This window comes from Schistocerca piceifrons, unplaced genomic scaffold (genome assembly GCF_021461385.2).
Source record: "Schistocerca piceifrons isolate TAMUIC-IGC-003096 unplaced genomic scaffold, iqSchPice1.1 HiC_scaffold_2028, whole genome shotgun sequence".
NCBI lineage: Eukaryota > Metazoa > Arthropoda > Insecta > Orthoptera > Acrididae > Schistocerca > Schistocerca piceifrons.
The window spans coordinates 1,276,868-1,291,002 of NW_025727932.1; positions in this window are offsets into that span (position 1 = coordinate 1,276,868).

Below are 14,135 nucleotides of genomic sequence, written 5' to 3' on the forward strand. Positions count from 1 at the left end.
GTCAGTTAGAAGAGTCAGTCTTCTTGTACTTAAGTCGGCATTGTGTCTTTTCTATTTAATTCCGATGCAATTCCTGTGTTTCATCGTCAATACGAACGTCCAAGGGATACTGTAAACCTGAAGCGAAGCATCGGAATCTATAACGAGTGTCACAGGAATTGTTCAAAACATAGACAGTAAGAAGAGTCAGTCTTCTTGTACATAAGTCGGCATTGTGCCTTTTCTATTTAATTCCGATGCAATTTCTGTGTTTCATCGTCAATAAGAAGGTCCAAGGGATTCAGTAAACCTGAAGTGAAACATCGGAACCTATAACTAGTGTCACAGGAATGGTTCAAAACATAGACAAAAAGAAGAGTCAGTCTCCTTGTACTTAAGTCGGCATTGTGATTTTTGTATGTAATTCCGATGCAATATCTGTGATTCATCGTCAATAAGAAGGTCAGAGGGATACAGTAAACCTGAAGTGAAGCATCGGAATCTATAAATAGTGTCACCGGAATGGTTCAAGACATAGACAGTAGGAAGAGTCAGTCTTCTTGTACTTAAGTCGGCATTGTGCCTTTTCTATTTAATTCCCATGCAATTTCTGTATTTCATCGCCAATAAGAAGGTCCAAAGGATACAGTAAACCTGAAGTGAAGCATCGGAATCTATAACTAATGTCACAGGAATCGTTTAAAACATAGACAGTAGGAAGAGTCAGTCCTCTTGTACTTAAGTCGGCATTGTGCCTTTTGTATTTAATTGCGATGCAATTTCTTTGCTTCATCGTCAAAAAGAAGGTATGAGGGATACAGTAAACCTGAAGTGAAGCATCGGAATCTATAACTAGTGTCACAGGAATGGTTCAAAACATAGACAGTAGGAAGAGTCAGTCTTCTTGTACTTAAGTCAGCATTGTGCCTATTTTATTTATTTCCGATGCACTTTCTGAGTTTCATGGTCCGTAAGAAGGTCCAAGGGATACAGTAAACCTGAAGTGAAGCATCGGAATCTATAACTAGAGTCACAGGAATGGTTCAAAACATAGACAGTAAGATGAGTCAGTCTTCTTGCGCTTAAGTCGCCTTTGTGCCTTTTCTATTTAATTCCGATGCAATTTCTGTATTTCGTCGCCAATAAGAAGGTCCAAATGATACAGTAAACCTGAAGTGAAGCATCGAAATCTATAACTAGTGTCACAGGAATGGTTCAAAACTTAGACAAAAAGAAGAGTCAGTCTTCTTGTACTTAAGTCGGCATTATGCCTTTTGTAATTAATTCCGATGCAATTTCTGTGATTCATCGCCAATAAGAAGGTCAGAGGGATACAGTAAACCTGAAGTGAAGCATCGGAATCTATAACTAGTGTCACAGGAATGGTTCAAAACAGTCAGTAAAAAGAGTCAGTCTTTATGTACATAAGTCGGCATTGTGCCTTTTGTATTTAATTCCGATGCAATTTCTGTGTTTCATCGTCAATAAGAAGGTCAGAGGGACACAGTGAACCTGAGGTGAAGCATCGGAATCTATAACTAGTGTCACAGGAATGGTTCAAAACATAGACAGTAGGAAGAGCCAGTCTTCTTGTACTTAAGTCGGCATTGTGCCTTTTCTATTTAATTCCCATGCAATTTCTGTGTTTCATCGTCAAAAAGAAGGTCAGAGGGATACAGTAAACATGAAGTGAAGCATCGGAATCTATAACTAATGTCACAGGAATGGTTCAAAACATAGACAGTAGGAAGAGTCAGTCTTCTTGTACTTAAGTCGGCATTCTGCCTTTTGTATTTAATTCCAAAGCAATATCTGTGTTTCATCGTCAATAAGAAGGTCCAAGGGATACAGTAAACCTGAAGTGAAGCATCAGAACCTGTAACTAACGTCACAGGAGTGGTTCAAATCATAGTCAGTAAGAAGATTCAGTCTTCTTGTACTTAAGTCGGCATTGTGTCTTTTCTATTTAATTCCGATGCAATTTCTGTGTTTCATCGTCAATACGAACGTCCAAGGGATACTGTAAACCTGAAGCGAAGCATCGGAATCTATAACGAGTGTCACAGGAATTGTTCAAAACATAGACAGTAGGAAGAGTCAGTCTTCTTGTACATAAGTCGGCATTGTGCCTTTTCTATTTAATTCCGATGCAATTTCTGTGTTTCATCTTCAATAAGAAGGTCCAAGGGATTCAGTAAACAAGAAGTGAAACATCGGAATCTATAACTAGTGTCACAGGAATGGTTCAAAACATAGACAAAAAGAAGAGTCAGTCTCCTTGTACTTAAGTCGGCATTGTGATTTTTGTATGTAATTCCGATGCAATATCTGTGATTCATCGTCAATAAGAAGGTCAGAGGGATACAGTAAACCTGAAGTGAAGCATCGGAATCTATAAATAGTGTCACCGGAATGGTTTAAGACATAGACAGTAGGAAGAGTCAGTCTTCTTGTACTTAAGTCGGCATTGTGCCTTTTCTATTTAATTCCGATGCAATATCTGTATTTCGTCGTCAAAAAGAAGGTCAGAGGGATACAGTAAACCTGAAGTGAAGCATCGGAATCTATAACTAGTGTCACAGGCATGGTTCAAAACATAGTCAGTAGGAAGAGTCAGTCTTCTTGTACTTAAGTCAGCATTGTGCCATTTCTATTTAATTCCGATGCACTTTCGGTGATTCATGGTCAATAAGAAGGTCCAAGGAATACAGTAAACCTGAATCGAAGCATCGGAATCTTTAACTAGTGTCACAGGAATGTTTCAAAACATAGACAGTAGGAAGAGCCAGTCTACATGTACTTAAGTCGGCATTGTGCCTTTTGTATTTAATTCCGATGCAATTTCTGTGTTTCATCGTCAATAAGAAGGTCCAACGGATACAGTAAACCTGAAGTGAAGCATCGGAATCTGTAACTAGCGTCACAGGAATGTTCAAAGCATAGACACTAAGAAGAGTCAGTCTGCTTGTACTTAAGACGTCATTGTGCCTTTTCTATTTAATTCCGATGCGATTTCTATGTTTCATCGTCAATAAGAAGGTCAGAGGGATAGAGTGAACCTGAGGTGAAGCATCGGAATCTATAAATAGTGTCACAGGAATGGTTCAAAACATAGACAGTAGGAAGAGTCAGTCTTCTTGTACTTAAGTCGGCATTGTGCCTTTTCTATTTAATTCCCATGCAATTTCTGTATTTCATCGCCAATAAGAAGGTCCAAAGGATACAGTAAACCTGAAGTGAAGCATCGGAATCTATAACTAATGTCACAGGAATCGTTCAAAACATAGACAGTAAGAAGAGTCAGTCCTCTTGTACTTAAGTCGGCATTGTGCCTTTTGTATTTAATTACGATGCAATTTCTTTGCTTCATCGTCAAAAAGAAGGTATGAGGGATACAGTAAACCTGAAGTGAAGCATCGGAATCTATAACTAGTGTCACAGGAATGGTTCAAAACATAGACAGTAGGAAGAGTCAGTCTTTTTGTACTTAAGTCAGCATTGTGCCTATTTTATTTATTTCCGATGCACTTTCTGAGTTTCATGGTCCATAAGAAGGTCCAAGGGATACAGTAAACCTGAAATGAAGCATCGGAATCTATAACTAGAGTCACAGGAATGGTTCAAAACATAGACAGTAGGATGAGTCAGTCTTCTTGTGCTTAAGTCGCCTTTGTGCCTTTTCTATTTAATTCCGATGCAATTTCTGTATTTCGTCGCCAATAAGAAGGTCCAAATGATACAGTAAACCTGAAGTGAAGCATCGGAATCTATAACTAGTGTCACAGGAATGGTTCAAAACTTAGACAAAAAGAAGAGTCAGTCTTCTTGTACTTAAGTCGGCATTATGCCTTCTGTAATTAATTCCGATGCAATTTCTGTGATTCATCGCCAATAAGAAGGTCAGAGGGATACAGTTAACCTGAAGTGAAGCATCGGAATCTATAACTAGTGTCACAGGAATGGTTCAAAACAGTCAGTAAGAAGAGTCAGTGTTTATGTACATAAGTCGGCATTGTGCCTTTTATATTTAATTCCGATGCAATTTCTGTGTTTCATCGTCAATAAGAAGGTCCAAGGGATACAGTGAACCTGAAATGAAGCATCGGAATCTTTAACTAGTGTCACAGGAATGTTTGATAACATAGACAGTAGGATGAGTCATTCTACATGTACTTAAGTTGGCGTAGTGCCTTTTGTATTTAAGTCCGATGCCTTTTCTGTGTTTCATCGTCAATAAGAAGGTCAGAGGGATACAGTACACCTGAAGTGAAGCATCGGAATCTATAACTAGTGTCACAGGAATGGTTCACAACATAGACAGAAGGAAGAGTCAGTCTTCTTGTACTTAAGTCATCATTGTGCCTTTTCTATTTATGTCCGATGCACTTTCTGTGTTTCATGGTCAATGAGAAGGTCCAAGGGATACAGTAAACCTGAAATGAAGCATCGAAATCTATAACTAGTGTCACAGGAATGTTTCAAAACATAGACAATAGGAAGAGTCAGTCTACATGTACTTAAGTCGGCATTGTGCCTTTTGTATTTAATTCCGATGCAATTTCTGTGTTTCATCGTCAATAAGAACGTCAGAGGGATACAGTAAACCTGAAGTGAAGCATTGGAATCTATAACTAGTGTCACAGGAATGGTTCAAACATAGTCAGTAAGAAGAGTCAGTCTTCTTGTACTTATGTCGGCATTGTGCCTTTTGTATTTAATTCCGATGCAATTTCTGTGTTTCATCGTCAATAAGAAGGTCCAAGGGATTCAGTAAACCTGAAGTGAAACATCGGAAACTATAACTAGTGTCACAGGAATAGTTCAAAACATAGACAAAAAGAAGAGTCAGTCTTCTTGTACTTAAGTCGGCATTGTGATTTTTGTATGTAATTCCGATGCAATATCTGTGATTCATCGTCAATAAGAAGGTCAGAGGGATACAGTAAACCTGAAGTGAAGCATCGGAATCTATAACTAGTGTCACCGGAATGGTTCAAAACATAGACAGTAGGAAGAGTCAGTCTTCTTGTACTTAAGTCGGCATTGTGCCTTTTCTATTTAATTCCGATGCAATTTCTGTATTTCGTCGTCAAAAAGAAGGTCAGAGGGATACAGTAAACCTGAAGTGAAGCATCGGAATCTATAACTAGTGTCACAGGCATGGTTCAAAACATAGACAGTAGGAAGAGACAGTCTTCTTGTACTTAAGTCAGCATTGTGCCATTTCTATTTAATTCCGATGCACTTTCGGTGTTTCATGGTCAATAAGAAGGTCCAAGGAATACAGTAAACCTGAATCGAAGCATCGGAATCTTTAACTAATGTCACAGGAATCGTTCAAAACATACACAGTAGGAAGAGTCAGTCCTCTTGTACTTAAGTCGGCATTGTGCGTTTTGTATTTAATTACGATGCAATTTCTCTGTTTCATCGTCAAAAAGAAGGTATGAGGGATACAGTAAACCTGAAGTGAAGCATCGGAATCTATAACTAGTGTCACAGGAATGGTTCAAAACATAGACAGTAGGAAGAGTCAGTCTTCTTGTACTTAAGTCAGCATTGTGCCTATTTTATTTATTTCCGATGCACTTTCTGAGTTTCATGGTCAATACGATGGTCCAAGGGATACAGTAAACCTGAAATGAAGCATCGGAATCTATAACTAGAGTCACAATAATGGTTCAAAACATAGACAGTAGGATGAGTCAGTCTTCTTGTGCTTAGGTCGCCTTCGTGCCTTTTCTATTTAATTCCGATGCAATTTCTGTATTTCGTCGCCAATAAGAAGGTCCAAGGGATACAGTAAACCTGAAGTGAAGCATCGGAATCTATAACTAGTGTCACAGGAATGGTTCAAAACTTAGACAAAAAGAAGAGTCAGTCTTCTTGTACTTAAGTCGGCATTGTGCCTTTTCTATTTTATTCCGATGCAATTTCTGTGATTCATCGTCAATAAGAAGGTCAGAGGGATACAGTAAACCTGAAGTGAAGCATCGGAATCTATAACTAGTGTCACAGGAATGGTTCAAAACAGTCAGTAAGAAGAGTCAGTCTTTATGTACTTAAGTCGGCATTGTGCCTTTTGTATTTAATTCCGATGCAATTTCTGTGTTTCATCGTCAATAAGAAGGTCCAAGGGATACAGTGAACCTGAAATGAAGCATCAGAATCTGTAACTAGTGTCACAGGAATGTTTGAAACATAGACAGTAGGATGAGTCATTCTACATGTACTTAAGTTGGCGTTGTGTCTTTTGTATTTAAGTCCGATGCCTTTTCTGTGTTTCATCGTCAATAAGAATGTCAGAGGGATACAGTACACCTGAAGTAAAGCATCGGAATCTATAACTAGTGTCACAGGAATGGTTCACAACATAGACAGAAGGAAGAGTCAGTCTTCTTGTACTTAAGTCAGCATTGTGCCTTTTCTATTTATGTCCGATGCAGTTTCTGTGTTTCATGGTCAATAAGAAGGACCAAGGGATACAGTAAACCTGAAATAAAGCATCGGAATCTATAACTAGTGTCACAGGAATGTTACAAAACATAGACAGTAGGAAGAGTCAGTCTACATGTACTTAAGTCGGCATTGTGCCTTTTGTATTTAATTCCGATGCAATTTCTGTGTTTCATCGTCAATAAGAACGTCAGAGGGATACAGTAAACCTGAAGTGAAGCATTGGAAACTATAACTAGTGTCACAGGAGTGGTTCAAACATAGTCAGTAAGAAGAGTCAGTCTTCTTGTACTTATGTCGGCATTGTGCCTTTTGTATTTAATTCCGATGCAATTTCTGTGTTTCATCGTCAATAAGAAGGTCCAAGGGATACACTAAACCTCAAGTGAAGCATCGGAATCTATAACTAGTGTCACAGGAATGGTTCAAAACATAGACAAAAAGAAGAGTCAGTCTTCTAGTACTTAAGTCGGCATTGTGCCTTTTGTATTTAATTCTGATGCAATTTCTGTGACTCATCGTCAATAAGAAGGTCAGAGGGATACAGTAAACCTGAAGTGAAGCATCGGAATCTATAACTACTGTCACAGGAATGGTTCAAAACAGTCAGTAAGAAGAGTCAGCCTTCATGGACTTAAGTCGGCATTGTGCTTTTGTATTTTATTCCGATGCAATTTCCGTGTTTCATCGGCAATAAGAAGTTCCAAGGGATACAGTAAATCTAAAGTGAAGCATCGGAATCTATAACTAGTGTCACAGGAATGGTTCAAAGCATAGACTGTAAGAAGAGTCAGTCCTCTTATACTTAAGTCGGCATTGTGCCTTTTCTATTTAATTCCGATGCAATTTCTGTGTTTCATCGTCAAAAAGAAGGTCAGAGGGATACAGTAAACCTGAAGTGAGGCATCGGAATCTCTAACTAGTGTCACAGGAATGGTTCAACACTTAGTCTGTAAGAAGAGTCAGTCTACTTGTACTTAAGTCGGTATTGTGCCTTTTGTATTTAATTCCGATGCAATTTCTGTGTTTCAACGTCAATAAGAAGGTCCAACGGGTACAATAAACCTGAAGTGAAGCATCGGAATCTGTAACTAGCGTCACAGGAATGGTTCAAAGCATAGACACTAAGAAGAGTCAGTCTGCTTGTACTTAAGACGGCATTGTGCCTTTTCTATTTAATTCCGATGCGATTTCTGTGTTTAATCGTCAATAAGAAGGTCAGAGGGACACAGTGAACCTGAGGTGAAGCATCGGAGTCTATAACTATTGTCACAGGAATGGTTCAAAACATAGACAGTAGGAAGAGCCAGTCTTCTTGTACTTAAGTCGGCATTGTGCCTTTTCTATTTAATTCCCATGCAATTTCTGTGTTTCATCGTCAAAAAGAAGGTCAGAGGGATACAGTGAACATGAAGTGAAGCATCGGAATCTATAACTAATGTCACTGGAATGGTTCAAAACATAGACAGTAGGAAGAGTCAGTCTTCTTGTACTTAAGTCGGCATTCTGCCTTTTGTATTTAATTCCAATGCAATATCTGTGTTTCATCGTCAATAAGAAGGTCCAAGGGATACAGTAAACCTGAAGTGAAGCATCAGAATCTGTAACTAACGTCACAGGAGTGGTTCAAAACATAGTCAGTAAGAAGAGTCAGTCTTCTTGTACTTAAGTCGGCATTGTGTCTTTTCTATTTAATTCCGATGCAATATCTGTGTTTCATCGTCAATACGAACGTCCAAGGGATACTGTAAACCTGAAGCGAAGCATCGGAATCTATAACGAGTGTCACAGGAATGGTTCAAAACATAGACAGTGGGAAGAGTCAGTCTTCTTGTACATAAGTCGGCATTGTGCCTTTTCTATTTAATTCCGATGCAATTTCTGTGTTTCATCGTCAATAAAAAGGTCCAAGGGATTCAGTAAACCTGAAGTGAAACATCGGAATCTATAACTAGTGTCACAGGAATGGTTCAAAACATAGACAAAAAGAAGAGTCAGTCTCCTTGTACTTAAGTCGGCATTGTGATTTTTGTATGTAATTCCAGTGCAATATCTGTGATTCATCGTCAATAAGAAGGTCAAAGGGATACAGTAAACCTGAAGTGAAGCTTCGGAATCTATAACTAGTGTCACCGGAATGGTTCAAAACATAGACAGTAGGAAGAGTCAGTCTTCTTGTTCTTAAACCGGCATTGTGCCTTTTCAATTTAATTCCGATGCAATTTCTGTATTTCGTCGTCAAAAAGAAGGTCAGAGGGATACAGTAAACCTGAAGTGAAGCATCGGAATCTATAACTAGTGTCACAGGCATGGTTCAAAACATAGACAGTAGGAAGAGTCAGTCTTCTTGTACTTAAGTCAGCATTGTGCCATTTCTATTTAATTCGGATGCACTTTCGGTGTTTCATGGTCAATAAGAAGGTCCAAGGAATACAGTAAACCTGAATCGAAGCATCGGAACCTTTAACTAGTGTCACAGGAATGTTTCAAAACATAGACAGTGGGAAGAGTCAGTCTACATGTACTTAAGTCGGCATTGTGCCTTTTGTATCTAATTCCGATGCAATTTCTGTGTCTCATCGTCAATAAGAAGGTCCAACGGATACAGTAAACCTGAAGTGAAGCATCGGAATCTGTAACTAGCGTCACAGGAATGTTCAAAGCATAGACACTAAGAAGAGTCAGTCTGCTTGTACTTAAGACGTCATTGTGCCTTTTCTATTTAATTCCGATGCGATTTCTATGTTTCATCGTCAATAAGAAGGTCAGAGGGATAGAGTGAACCTGAGGTGAAGCATCGGAATCTATAAATAGTGTCAGAGGAATGGTTCAAAACATAGACAGTAGGAAGAGTCAGTCTTCTTGTACATAAGTCAGCATTGTGCTTATTTTATTTATTTCCGATGCACTATCTGAGTTTCATGGTCCATAAGATGGTCCAAGGAATACAGTAAACCTGAAATGAAGCATCGGAATCTATAGCTAGAGTCACAGGAATGGTTCAAAACATAGACAGTAGGATGAGTCAGTCTTCTTGTGCTTAAGTCGCCATTGTGCCTTTTCTATTTAAATCCGATGCAATTTCTGTATTTCGTCGCCAATAAGAAGGTCCAAGGGATACAGTAAACCTGAAGTGAAGCATCGGAATATATAACTAGTGTCACAGGAATGGTTCAAAACTTAGACAAAAAGAAGAGTCAGTCTTCTTGTACTTAAGTCGGCATTGTGCCTTTTGTATTTAATTCCGATGCAATTTCTGTGATTCATCGTCAATAAGAAGGTCAGAGGGATACAGCAAACCTGAAGTGAAGCATCGGAATCTATAACTAGTGTCACAGGAATGGTTCAAAACAGTCAGTAAGAAGAGTCAGTCTTTATGTACATAAGTCGGCATTGTGCCTTTTGTATTTAATTCCGATGCAATTTCTGTGTTTCATCGTCAATAAGAAGGTCCAAGGGATACAGTGAACCTGAAATGAAGCATCGGAATCTCTAACTAGTGTCACAGGAATGTTTGATAACATAGACAGTAGGATGAGTCATTCTACATGTACTTAAGTTGGCGTTGTGCCTTTTGTATTGAAGTCCGATGCCTTTTCTGTGTTTCATCGTCAATAAGAAGGTCAGAGGGATACAGTACACCTGAAGTGAAGCATCGGAATCTATAACTAGTGTCACAGGAATGGTTCACAACATAGACAGAAGGAAGAGTCAGTCTTCTTGTACTTAAGTCAGCATTGTGCCTTTTCTATTTATGTCCGATGCACTTTCTGTGTTTCATGGTCAATAAGCAGGTCCAAGGGATACAGTAAACCTGAAATGAAGCATCGGAATCTATAACTAGAGTCACAGGAATGTTTCAAAACATAGACAGTAGGAAGAGTCAGTCTACATGTACTTAAGACGGCATTGTGCCTTTTGTATTTAATTCCGATGCAATTTCTGTGTTTCATCGTCAATAAGAACGTCAGAGGGATACAGTAAACCTGAAGTGAAGCATTGGAATCTGTAACTAGTGTCACAGGAATGGTTCAAACATAGTCAGTAAGAAGAGTCAGTCTTCTTGTACTTATGTCGGCATTGAGCCTTTTGTATTTAATTCCGATGCAATTTCTGTGTTTCTTCGTCAATAAGAAGGTCCAAGGGATACACTAAACTTGAAGTGAAGCATCGGAATCTATAACTAGTGTCACAGGAAGGGTTCAAAACATAGACAAAATGAAGAGTCAGTCTTCTTGTACTTAAGCCGGCATTGTGCCTTTTGTATTTAATTCCGATGCAATTTCTGTGACTCATCGTCAATAAGAAGGTCAGAGGGATACAGTAAACCTGAAGTGAAGCATCAGTATCTATTACTAGTGTCACAGGAATGGTTCAAAACAGTCAGTAAGAAGAGTCAGCCTTCATGGACTTAAGTCGGCATTGTGCTTTTGTATTTAATTCCGATGCAATTTCCGTGTTTCATCGACAATAAGAAGTTCCAAGGGATACAGTAAATCTAAAGTGAAGCATCGGAATCTATAACTAGTGTCACGGGAATGGTTCAAAGCATAGACTGTAAGAAGAGTCAGTCCTCTTATACTTAAGTCGGCATTGTGCCTTTTCTATTTAATTCCGATGCAATTTCTGTGTTTCATCGTCAAAAAGAAGGTCAGAGAGATACAGTAAACCTGAAGTGAGGCATCGGAATCTCTAACTAGTGTCACAGGAATGGCTCAAAACATAGTCAGTAGGAAGAGCCAGTCTTCTTGTACTTAAGTCGGCAATGTGCCTTTTCTATTTAATTCCCATGCAATTTCTGTGTTTCATCGTCAAAAAGAAGGTCAGAGGGATACAGTAAACATGAAGTGAAGCATCGGAATCTATAACTAATGTCACAGGAATGGTTCAAAACATAGACAGTAGGAAGAGTCAGTCTTCTTGTACTTAAGTCGGCATTCTGCCTTTTGTATTTAATTCCAATGCAATATCTGTGTTTCATCGTCAATAAGAAGGTCCAAGGGATACAGTAAACCTGAAGTGAAGCATCAGAATCTGTAACTAACGTCACAGGAGTGGTTCTAAACATAGTCAGTAAGAAGAGTCAGTCTTCTTGTACTTAAGTCGGCATTGTGTCTTTTCTATTTAATTCCGATGCAATTTCTGTGTTTCATCGTCAATACGAACGTCCAAGGGATACTGTAAACCTGAAGCGAAGCATCGGAATCTATAACGAGTGTCACAGGAATGGTTCAAAACATAGACAGTAGCAAGAGTCAGTCTTCTTGTACATAAGTCGGCATTGTGCCTTTTCTATTTAATTCCGATGCAATTTCTGTGTTTCATCGTCAATAATAAGGTCGAAGGGATTCAGTAAACCTGAAGTGAAACATCGGAATCTATAACTAGTGTCACAGGAATGGTTCAAAACATAGACAAAAAGAAGAGTCAGTCTTCTTGTACTTAAGTCGGCATTGTGATTTTTGTATGTAATTCCGATGCAATATCTGTGATTCATCGTCAATAAGAAGCTCAGAGGGATACAGTGAACCTGAAGTGAAGCATCGGAATCTATAACTAGTGTCACCGGAATGGTTCAAAACATAGACAGTAGGAAGAGTCAGTCTTCTTGTACTTAAGTCGGCATTGTGCCTTTTCTATTTAATTCCGATGCAATTTCTGTATTTCGTCGTCAAAAAGAAGGTCAGACGGATACAGTAAACCTGAAGTGAAGCATCGGAATCTATAACTAGTGTCACAGGCATGGTTCAAAACATAGACAGTAGGAAGAGTCAGTCTTCTTGTACTTAGGTCAGCATTGTGCCATTTCTATTTAATTCCGATGCACTTTCGGTGTTTCGTGGTCAATAAGAAGGTCCAAGGAATACAGTAAACCTGAATCGAAGCATCGGAATCTTTAACTAGTGTCACAGGAATGTTTCAAAACATAGACAGTAGGAAGAGTCAGTCTACATGTACTTAAGTTGGCATTATGCCTTTTGTATTTAATTCCGATGCAATTTCTGTGATTCATCGTCAATAAGAAGGTCCAACGGATACAGTAAACCTGAAGTGAAGCATCGGAATCTGTAACTAGCGTCACAGGAATGTTCAAAGCATAGACACTAAGAAGAGTCAGTCTGCTTGTACTTAAGTCGTCATTGTGCCTTTTCTATTTAATTCCGATGCGATTTCTATGTTTCATCGTCAATAAGAAGGTCAGAGGGATAGAGTGAACCTGAGGTGAAGCATCGGAATCTATAAATAGTGTCACAGGAATGGTTCAAAACATAGACAGTAGGAAGAGTCAGTCTTCTTGTACTTAAGTCGGCATTGTGCGTTTTCTATTTAATTCCGATGCAATTTCTGTATTTCATCGCCAATAAGAAGGTCCAAAGGATACAGTAAACCTGATTTGAAGCATCGGAATTTATAACTAATGTCACAGGAATCGTTCAAAGCATAGACAGTAGGAAGAGTCAGTCCTCTTGTACTTAAGTCGGCATTGTGCCTTTTGTATTTAATTACTATGCAATTTCTTTGTTTCATCGTCAAAAAGATGGTATGAGGGATACAGTAAACCTGAAGTGAAGCATCGGAATCTATAACTAGTGTCACAGGAATGGTTCAAATCATAGACAGTAGGAAGAGTCAGTCTTCTTGTACTTAAGTCAGCATTGTGCCTATTTTATTTATTTCCGATGCACTTTCTGAGTTTCATGGTCAATAAGATGGTCCAAGGGATACAGTAAACCTGAAATGAAGAATCTGAATCTATAACTAGAGTCACAGGAATGGTTCAAAGCATAGACAGTAGGATGAGTCAGTCTTCTTGTGCTTAAGTCGCCTTTGTTCCTTTGTATTTAATTCCGATGCAATATCTGTGTTTCATCGTCAATAAGAACGTCCAAGGGATTCAGTAAACCTGAAGTGAAGCATCGGAATCCCTAACTAGTGTCACAGGAATGGTTCAAAACATAGTCAGTAAGAAGAGTCAGTCTTCTTGTACTTATGTCGGCATTGTGCCTTTTGTGTCTAATTCCGATGCAATTTCTGTGTTTCATCGTCAATAAGAAGGTTCAGGGGATACAGTAAACCTGAATTGAAGCATCGGAATCTATAACTAGTGTCACAGGAATGGTTGAAAACATAGACAGCAAGAAGAGTCAGACTTCTTGTATTTAAGTCGGCATTATGACCTTTTAAATTTAATTCCGATGCAATTACTGTGTTTCATCGTCAATAAAAAGGTCAGAGGGATACAGTAAACCTGAAGTGAAGCATCGGAATCTCTAAGTAGTGTCACAGGAATGGTTCAAAACATAGTCAGTAAGAACAGTCAGTCTTCTTGTACTAAAGTCGGGATTGTTCCTTTTGTATTTATTTCCGATGCAATTTCTGTGTTTTTTCGTCAATAAGAAGGTCCAAGGGATACACTAAGCCTGAAGTGAGGCATCGGAATCTATAACTAGTGTCACAGGAATGGTTCCACACATAGACAAAAAGAAGAGTCAGTTTTCTTGTACTTAAGTCGGCATTGTGCCTTTTGTATTTAATTCCGATGCAATTTCTGTGATTCATCGTCAATAAGAAGGTCAGAGGGATACAGTAAACCTGAAATGAAGCATCGGAATCTATAACTAGAGTCACAGGAATGGTTCAAAACATAGACAGGAAGAAGAGTCTGACTTCTTGTACTTAAGTCGGCATTATGCCCTTTT